Genomic DNA, 10434 nt, shown 5'->3' on the forward strand with positions numbered 1-10434 from the left:
ATTAAAAACATACACAGAGGGGTGCCTGGGTGGCTCTGTTGGTTGAGCGTCTGACCGGCTCAGGTCATGATCTCACGGTGCGTGAGTTTGCTCTGTGTTGACAGCTTGGAGCCTGGAGCCTGTTTCAGATTCTGTGTCTCCCTCTCTCTCTCTCTGTGCCCCTCCCCACTATCTCAAAAATAAATACACATTCAAATAAAACACACAGATGGAGAGAGTGGCAGGTGAGGACATGCTTTCCAGATGTGCCCTACAAGTACTTGGTGCCATGAATGCAGGTCAGCAGAGGGCATCCGCTGTGGTTCCTTTAGGACCTGCCTCAAGTTCAGGGAACTGCGGCTCAAGGTGATGTTCTTTGGGTGGTGGGAGTGCCGAGTGGGGAGGGGTGTTAAGGCCCAGCACTTCAGCCCAGCTTCGGACCCATGGGCAGCTGCCTGGTTCTGAAGGGCATTGCCCACCCGGGAGCTGCCCTCTGCCCTAGGGGTTGGGGGGGGGGCTTCATCTGCCTACAGCACTCTCCAGTGTCTCCCTGTGCTCCCTCCCCTTTACAGGTGCTTCTCTCTAATAAACATCCTGCACCCCAAACTCCAACTCCACATTAGATTGTGGAGAACCCTAACTGTGATATGGAAAAAGGGAGAAATAAGATTGCCACCATTGCGAGGGACAATTATAATGAACTTCTTACCCTGAAAATTGATCACCAATGGGAAAAAATCAAGCATTTGCTCAGAACCAGTTTATCCTCTGTTAATGAGGAAAACTCTTTGCGGAAAATTAGCAGGTGATAAATGAGGAAGGGACACACAATTAGGAAATCACCCCTTGACAATCCCCAGTGAAATAACTGATCCGGGTGAGGACCTTCCGGATGCCGACAGCCATGAAGGAGCTTGTTGGGGAAAGGATTTTGTTCGGTTCCAAAGTACATGCCGACACCATGCTTGCTACTTGCAAAGGAGGAATACGCATTTGCATGGCTAGATCTTGAAGTCGCAACTGTGACCATGTGGTGAGAGTCCTCACCACCATTGGTGAGCAACATTCTCTTCCCTGCTTCCTGACAAAAACCGTAAGAAGTAAACAGCATCACCTGCCTGAGGAAGAGAAAGACACGAGGGACGGCATCATTTGGGCTCCTAGATCCAATCGGACCTGAAGGCGACACCCAGGCCTTTCCAGAAATAGGAGCCACTAAATTCTCTGTTTGTCTAAAGCGTGTTGGCGTGTGTTTCTTTCCCTTGCAATTATGAGAGGTTGAGTAAGATAGAAGGAACAGTGAAAAGTATGGACAAATTTAGGTGTGTATGTGTGGGAATCATTTTTTAAAATGTAATAGGCAAAAAGATGTGATTTTTTATTTTTAAATTTTAATGATGAAACATTTCAAATGAGCACGAAACGACAGGAGATAATAGAACGGATCATCCACGCACCCACCTTGGAACAGATATTAACATTTTGTCATATTTGCTTCGGGGCTCTGTGCTGAAACATTTGCGTGGTGTTTAGTCCCGGAAGGGACAGGTGTTCAGTGTCCTGTCTATTCCGCCTCCCGGGTGCTAAGTACTCTCCCCTAGGGGCATCCAGGTTGGCTGTGTGTGCTCTCAGAAACATTCAAATCCATCCGGGTGAATATTTTATCGCAGATGATAGCATTCACAAATACTGACCGCCCTTAATACAGACTGCCGATGGTCCCGAATCAGTACATACGGCGCAGTCCCACATCCCCTGACCGCTGTGAAGTATTCACTGGGAACAGACCTACTGACTCCTGCTTAGAGGTGTTCAATCTTTTGCCATCCTGTACGACCCTGCAGCAAGTGTTCTGGTACGTAGGTCACTTCACGCGTAGGAAGGCCCATTGTTTGTGGGACTGAGAAGTGCCAGTCAAAGGTTTTGTATAATTGCAGTGGTGATAGATTTTACCCAATGTCTGACCTGAAGGTCCTATCAACTTACAATATATATGAAATCATTCATTCCACTCTGGTCAAGTTTGGGTTATCAAACCTTTGTCATTGTGATCAGCGGGGAAAAAATGTGATTTCAAGATTGTTTATAGTTGCATTTCATTTTGGCCATCATTTAAAAACAGCTTTTATTTCCCTTTCTGTGAGCGCTCTAGACTTTGTGCCCATTTTCCTACAGGACTTTGGTTTTTCCCAACTGGCTTTATCTATTGATCCATCTGTATTTTTAAAAATTAGACCTTTGTGACATAAATAGCAAATGTGTTTCACTGTTTCTCATCTGCCTTTTTACTTTTGTTACAGTGATTTTTATGCTGCAGAATTTTAAAAATTGATTTCATTTAGTTGAAGTTGGGAATCTATTTTAGGGTTCTGCATCATCTTTAGAAAGGTGTCATGGGCTGAATTGTATTCTTTTCAAATTCATATGTAGAAGTCCTCACCCCCAATTCCCCGGATTGTGACTGTATTTGGAGATAGAACCTTTTCAGAGTCACTGGGGGCAAAAGCAGATCATACAGATGGGTCCTTATTCAATATGACTGGTGTCCTTCCTCAAGAGTGGGGGGGGGGGTGGAGACACAGATGCAAAGGTGTGTGAGGACACAGCAAGATGACTGTGTACAAGCCAAGGAGAGAGTCTCCTGGTCCTCAGAAGAAACCAAGCCTGCTGGCATCTTGGTCTTGGGCTTCTAGCTTCCAGAACGGTGAGGAGATAGATTTCTGCGTTTAAGCCCCCCAGTCCGGGGTCTCTTGTTATGACAGCCTGAGCTGACTAATATAAAAGGATTTCCCACAAGAGGACTTTTTGAAAAGCAAAGCTTTCCATGTATCCTCTAGACGTGTGAATTATTTCATCGTTAGATTTTTCTACGTGTGTCTTCTCTTCCGCACCCTCTTCAGTGGGTAAACTAGCTTTCACAGGGATGCTACGTCTTCTCAAGGAAGTGCCAGGAGAGGAGACGCCAGCACTGGCAGCCAGCAGGTGACTGGATGTCCCCAGGGCAAACCCGCTCATCACACCTGGGTCGCCCCTTCCAAAGCGAGCACTGACGTCTGGAGAAAGAAAGGTGTGTGCAGCATCTACAGTGAGCTTGCGGTTTGGTCCAAGAGAACAAAGGGGGCTGGAAATGGGTTGATTCAGTTCTACATCACGAGCTCACTTCCAGCAACGATCGTCCCCTGGCCTTTACGGAAGGACCCTTGCTCCTCAGTTTAGCAGCACGCCTGCATTAGCCCAGGGCCAGGGCGTCCACAGGACCCTCCCCAACACTGGCCGGAGGCGGTGGCTTCTCCACACGCTGTGCTTGTGTTCCCAAGGAAGAGATGGAATCAGACAGGCTCAGCTGGAGGAGAGTGTCGTGCACGGCTCTGGTCCCGAAAGTCTGACTCTGTGTTCCGGTGGAGCTCCTGGGCAGAATATTTATTCGCTTTGTCCTGCTCATAAACTCATCATGTAGCTTTTAAGTGGGGAAAATATCCCGGTTCATTGTGAGTTGATACTGAAAGTGGTGGATAAAAGAGCCAATTTGTCCGTTTCCCCACTGGATTTAAATTTGAGCTGACAAAAAGCCACCACTCAAGTAGTCGGTCACACATCAAAGGTTTAGATCTAATGGGCCTTTGAAGAGATCGTGTAAACATGAGGGAATAGTGTTCTGAGGGAGTAGTGTTGCTTTAGAACACCTCGAGGCTTTGATGGCTATGAACACTGTTTAAATTTTAAATGGCTCTTAAGTAAGTTCTTTCAACTCCTCCCCTTCTGTCCTCTTACCACAACCAGACCATCAGCGGGCCAGGTCAGGAACGCAGAAGTCACTGTCACCGTGGTCTGCAGGTGACAGTGCTGGTGGAAGGGTAGGAGGGCACGTTGGACTTCCTGCCCCAACAAATGCGTGCGGTCACATGACCAGGACTCTCCTCTGTGTATTTCAGCAAGATCCCTCAACATCCTTCCAGGACTCTGCTCTCTCTGTCAGATCAGCCATTTCTGTGGACCATGATGGTACTTTCTGGATTCATTTCAAATCTGCCCTTATAAGGTCCTATAGGACCAGAGGTCAAGTAATTAAATCTTAAAACACTAGACTATGAATGCCGCATGGGTGGTGTTTCTCTCCCTGGCTCCCCAGTGAACATCCAGCATGCAACACACAGTCTGGCACAGACTAGGACTCAACAGATATTTATTTAATGGATCAAAAAAGAACCTTTCTTATTTTTATTTTTTTAAAGGTTTATTCATTTTTCAGAGACAGAGAGATCGTGAGCAGGGGAGGGGCAGAAAGAGATGGAGACACAGAATCTCAAACAGGCTCCAGGTTCTGAGCCATCAGCACAGAGCCCGACAAGGGGCTCGAACTCACAGACCAGGAGATCATGACCTAAGCCGAAGTCGGACGCTTAACCGACTGAGCCACCCAGGCTCCCCGATAAAGAACCTTTTTTAAAAATGGTAGACTAAGTAGATGAGACCAATCATACAACATATTAAAAACTCTGCAAGATTGTGACAGAAAGTAAGAGAATGAAGGATGGCAGGTGTAAGATGTGGGAGTGAAAGCTGACATCAGGAGATGCTTCTCTTCTAAGGTCGTTGGGGCAGACTAGAAGTCAACAGATCACCACAGCCTCTGCACCTTAGCTTCTAGTGATCTCTCAAATGGGATTGCTCTGGGATTGCTATAGCAAACATAAATCCGTCAATGGGGACCTGAATAATTTCTGCAAAGCTCTGTAAAAAGTAAAGCTTCTGGCACACTGCATGAAATAACTGGGCACCTTGACATGGCAGGACAACATGTGCAGAAATCAGCAGCAAATATAGGCAACAGAAACAGACTCACAGTGGATCCAGAGATTGGAGTTGGAGGACCATATTTTTTTTTTTAGTTTATTTATTTGTGAAAGAGAGAGCAGGGGAGGGGCAGAGAGAGAGAGAGAGAGAGAGAGAGAGAGAGAATCCCAAGCAGGCTCCACACCATCAGCTCAGAGCCCGATGAGGGCTTACACTCACAACCTGTGAGATCCTGACCTGAGCTGAAACCAAGAGTTGGACGGTCAACCAACTGAGCCACCCAGGCACCCCAGAATTGTTGGACTTTAAAGAACCTGATGATCATGTTCAAGGAAACAGAGCCTCTGAGAATTCTTACAAAAGAACCTACAAAATTCTTTTAAAAAAGAATTGAACATTGTGGAATAGAAAAATACATAAACATTTAGAATTAAGTTGGAGGATTTAATATAGATTGGACATGGAAATAATTAGTGAAGTGGGAGATAGATTAAATGTCAAAGTCAAGAAGATATCACAGAATAACAAATTATGGAAAGTACAGGATAAGGATGAAAACACCCCAAGGGTACTGAGGGAGTGCCAGCGTGTGTGTAATTGGAATACCAGAGAGTGAAGAGTGAAAACTGGGCAGAAGTGATATTATATTGGCTGAGAACTTTATAAAGCTAATAAAAAACAAAAATCACAGATCCAAGAAGCTTTGCAGATCCAAACAGTAAATTCTAAAAATTACACATGAGGGTACGTTACAGTAAAGCTTCTGGACATCAGAGGCAAAGGGAATTTTTTAAATTCTTAAAAATAGCTGGAAGAAAGAGACACGTTTTCTTCAAAATGACAATATGAACTGATGCTGACAACCCTCTTCTCAACAGGAGACGTACAAGCCCGAAGACAGTGAGAAGGACTAACAGACAGTAAGCACCAACCTGTAATTCTATACCCAGCAAAACAAGAACCTGTTGTAACATGGAGACAGTGACTACATGTTCGGGTATAAGCTGAGCGATTCTGTCATCTCCATGCCAGCACTGAAGGAGATGCTACAGTTGCTCTAATCACACAAGGGAAGTCAGACTGTCATCCCTTTTATCTAATATTTTAAAAAACTAAATTGTAATATATAGAGCTGTATATTTGTGTGATTAAACTAGAAAGAAGAAGGCAGAGAGAGGATATAAAGATGTGGAGAGGGAAGTGGGGAGAGGGCATTCGGTGGCACAGGAGGTAGGCTTCTGGAATGCAGAACTATTCTGTTTTGGTCTGGATGGCCGTGTCAATTGCATTTTGTAACCGATCATTCAGATGTACTTTTAAAATTTTTACGGTTTTCTGTTTGTGTCATATGCATAGTAGCAAAATGTTTTAAAAATGAAAGAAATGAAAAACAACCTAGGATTTGGGTTAAATATCCTTTCAGACAAACAGCTCCATCAAGGAAACATCTTAGAGAAGACCAAACAGGTCATACCTGTGCGTCACAAGATGGCAGAGAACAGCATAAGTACCTCAATTCCCAGGATGTTTCCAGAACAAATCTGGGATGTGGAATGTGCTAGAGTAAGCTGATGTGGAAATTCGAGTAGATCCTCTTATAATGAGAGGGAGAAAGAGAGATTTTAAATGCATTTTAAAGGTAATTGTGTTCATTTAAAATATTTTAAAAAGGAAATGCAGTTTAGCAAATGAAAGGGCTAAACACTTCTCATGCCACCATTGAGTCACCTGACACTGTGGTGAATTTTTTAAAAATTTTCTTCTAATGTTTATTTATTTTTGAGAGAGAGAGGAGAGAGAGAGAGAGCGCACGCGCTTGAGCAGGGGAGGGGCAGAGAGAGGGAGACAGAATCTGAAGCAGGCTCCAGGCTCCGAGCTGTCAGCACAGAGCCCGACGCGGGGCTCCAACTCACAAACTGTGAGATCATGTCCTGAGCCGAAGTCGGGTGCTTAACCGACTGAGCCACCCAGGCGCCCCATATTTTATATCTCTATACTACGTTATGGCATTTATCTATCTGTTTAACACAATCCAAGATAGATAGGAGGTGTCTAATGAATACTATTTTTCTCCCTATCTTCATCATAGGAAATTACTTTTATTATTCGGTTTGAAACCCGTGATTCTGATCCAGTGCTATAATATAAAGGAAGAATAAGTTTTTTTTTTTTTTTTAAACTCTGACATTATGGGTTGGGATGGCTGCTGGTTTTACAGCAGTGCTGTTCCAGTGACGCATATAATTACCATCATCCAATATCATCGGGCACCACGGAGGAGCTGACACTGTGCTAGATACAGTCTGAACAATATTTAAAAGAAGGAGGCCGAGCACAGCAACCAGCAGAAAGGGAACTGTCGATACAAAAGAGCAGCCCACCTTTCTTTGGGAAATATTTAATTACACGTGGACATGTTTGTGTATTTTCCCTGTGACATGCTTATTGAGAAAGCAAGAAAAGGTGGCTCATAAGTTAAGCATCTGACTCTTGATTTTGGCTCAGGTCATGGTCTCATGGTTCGTGGGCTCTGTGCTGACAGCGCGAAGCCCAATTGGGATTCTCTCTCTCTCCTCTCTCTCTGGCCCTCCCACACTCTCTCACTATCTCTCTCTAAATAAATAAGGAAACCTTAAAAATTAAGTAAGTAAAAAATAAATAAAAAGCAAGAGAAGATAAAGTATCACAGGTTAGAGGGAAAGTAAGAAATCAAGTTATTTCCAGTTTAGGGGAAAATATGTAAGGGCAAGAAATAATCTTCACCCTTTTCCTACCCGTCTCTCCCTGGGCGTCTCCTCTGATCTTGTAGCCAGGACAGACACCTCCGCATTGCTGAGTCCACCTTCTTCTGTTCAGGGGTACTGGCGCTTCTCCACCACTAACACTCTTTCCCTAACTGACCACATGTGTCCACTTCTCCCACGGGAACCTCCGGAGCATCTGTGGAAACTCACTCCACGTTCTCTTTTCCTCCACAAAAGTTCTGAGATCCCAAGTGGGACCACAGCATCAGCAGCCTGTGCAGCTGGAGCCCTCAGAGAGAGGGGGAGGCCTCCCTGTCCCTCACCCTGCGTCTTGGGAGTCAGTTCCCTTCCACCTGCCCCCTCCCTCACCCAGCACTCAGCCTCTTTCACACTGGCTTCCAGGAGAGCCTCCTTGTCGGCAATAGTCATGGCACTATTTTTCAAACGCACTGATCACATCTGTTCATATACGAGATCAAAGACCTTTATGGTTCCCCAGAATGTCAAAATTCTTGAGTGAGATAGCCAAGCCCTCTTCTTACCTGTCCTAGTCTGGGATCACACCAACGTTTCTCTCGTTGGCTGCAAATTTCAGCAGCCAGGGATCATAATCTGCCTGTGCACCGTGTACATCATTCAAGGAAGTCTTTATCTCCATTACCATGACTTTTACTTATAATCTCTCTACTGAAATCCCCCAACTGTCCCTGAATTCTGTCTTTCTTCTCTTCCAAAACTTTTGGCACATCCATCATGGCTATTTGGTGGTGGTGGTGTTCAGTTTTAATTTCATAATTGTAAGCTGAACTCTGCAATCCAGCTAGACTTGGAGGGTAATAAGGAAAAACATGGAACCCACATAACTGCAGTGAGAACACAAAGATTATAGGGGATCTTGAGCAGGTGAGGGCAGAGGGGTGCTCTCCCAAGCTACGGAAGGAACGGTCTGGCAGTTAAGATACAACACAAATCGAATGTATTAGTTTTGTCCATTTGGCAGTGGTAGTCTTCTTGCTGGCCTTGCCATTCCTAGACCCAAAGTGCCCCATGGCTTCCACAATATCTATCCCCTTTAACCTTGCCAAAGACCACATGCTTGCCCTCCAACCACTCAGTCTTGGCAGTGCAGACAAAAAGCTGGGAACTTCTTGTGTCGGGTCCAGCATTCCCTAAGGACAAGATGCCAGGACCCATGTGCTTCAGGATGAAATTCTCATCATCAAACTTCTGCCCATAGATGGACTTGCTGCCAGTCAGTACCCTGGCACATAAATCCTGGAATAGTCCTGTGAGAGCAGGAATCTTTATCACCAGATCCTTTCTCCCTAGTGCTCAGAGCATGAAGGTTTTCTGCTGTCTTTGGAACTTTATCTGCAAACAGTTCAAAGGAGATATGGCCCAAGTACTCACCCTCCGTGGTGATGTCAAAGAACATGGTGGGGTCGACCATGGCTAGGCGATGTAGGGGGCTTCTGGATGGTGGAGGCATCTGCAAGGCCTCCATCATGGCTGTTTTAAATCATGTATATTTCCAACATCTGAGCCACTCCTGAGCCTACTTATATTGATTATTTTGTCTCTTGGCAGAGTTTCTGTTTGTCTCATAATTTCTGGCTTGTACATGCATGCTAGTTACCCCTGAATGCCATATGTAAGATGGCAGAGATCCAGGTAAATAGTACTTATGTTTGGATGTGGCAGGCTCCTTCTGCTGGGCTGTTAGTGTGGTGGTACTTAGCCAATCTAGCTAGAAATTGAGTTGGTTTGGGTTTTGTTATTGCTATGGTTATTAGCTTAAAATTTCTCTGTATTATCTTGTACTTCAGGTGGGGGCTGGTTTGTCAGAGCTTTTCTTAGTGATACTGCTGTACTCTCTGCTGTAGGACTTCCCTGGATGTCTGTGCCTCCAAAAGAGTCTCTATTCCTTTCCCCTGGGCCACACTGAGGATTGCTGTTGCTTATTCCTCTGTGCTTGTTAGTCTGGGGGTAAGGCAGACTGGGGGTAAGCTGTCACAGGCAGCTCTGTGACATTCTGGTCCAACAACAGTCTTAGAAAGGCACTGTGTCCCTGGGTTTGGGGGATGGGGCTTCCTCAGAAGTCCTGCCTCTCTTTTAGCATCAGGAAACCCATTATGATCTGTCCCTGTGATGGATTCCTGCCACTTCTCCAGGGACAGAGTATTCTTTTCCTTCCCCCCAACCACAGTGAGTCTCCATCTATACCCAAGCATTACCAGGGTTTGCTTCTCCTCCCCCAACGTTTTAAGACTTTTGTTCTTTGGGGAGGAGAGTTCAGACAGGATTAGGTGCTGCCCCCCTACCCATGCTGTCCATCCCACTTCTGCAGACCACTGCACTAAGAGAGTTTCTCTTCAGTCTCTTCCCCTCACTCTTTCTCCTGAGCTCCAGGTGGAGGTCAGTGGAAGAGAGTTTGCAAGTGGATGCCCTCCCCTTACGTCCGCAGCCCCTAGGGGATCTGTACTCTGACTATTCTACACTTGGCCTTTAGCAAGTCACTAAACATATTTTCTTTATTTTAGTCAGCCAACATACAGTGCAATATTGGTTTCAAGAGTAGAATTCAGTGATTCATCACTGACACACAACACCTAGTGCTCATCGCAACAAGTACCCCTCCTTAATACCCATCCCACATTTAGCCCATCCCCCACACACCTCCCTCCACCAACCCTCAGTTTGTTCTCTAACACTAAGAGTCACTTGTGGTTTGTTTCTCTCTTCTCTCTCCCTCTTCCCATATATTCATCTGTTTTGTTTCTTAAATTCCACACATGAGTGAAATCATATGGTATTTATCTTTCTCTGTTGGACTTATTTCACTTGGCATAATACCTCCTATCTCCAACCATGTCGTTGCAAATGGCAAGATTCCATTTTTTTTTTGATGGCTTTTTGA

General features: G+C 45.1%; 1 pseudogene; it reads right to left on the reverse strand.

Moving 5' to 3' along the window:
- Positions 1–8470: 8470 nt before the first annotated feature.
- Positions 8471–8967, reverse strand: LOC131486372 (peptidyl-prolyl cis-trans isomerase A-like; annotated as a pseudogene).
- Between the last annotated feature and the right edge of the window lie 1467 nt (positions 8968–10434).

Source organism: Neofelis nebulosa, chromosome 9, assembly GCF_028018385.1.
Source record: "Neofelis nebulosa isolate mNeoNeb1 chromosome 9, mNeoNeb1.pri, whole genome shotgun sequence".
In the NCBI taxonomy this organism is placed as follows: Eukaryota; Metazoa; Chordata; class Mammalia; order Carnivora; family Felidae; genus Neofelis; species Neofelis nebulosa.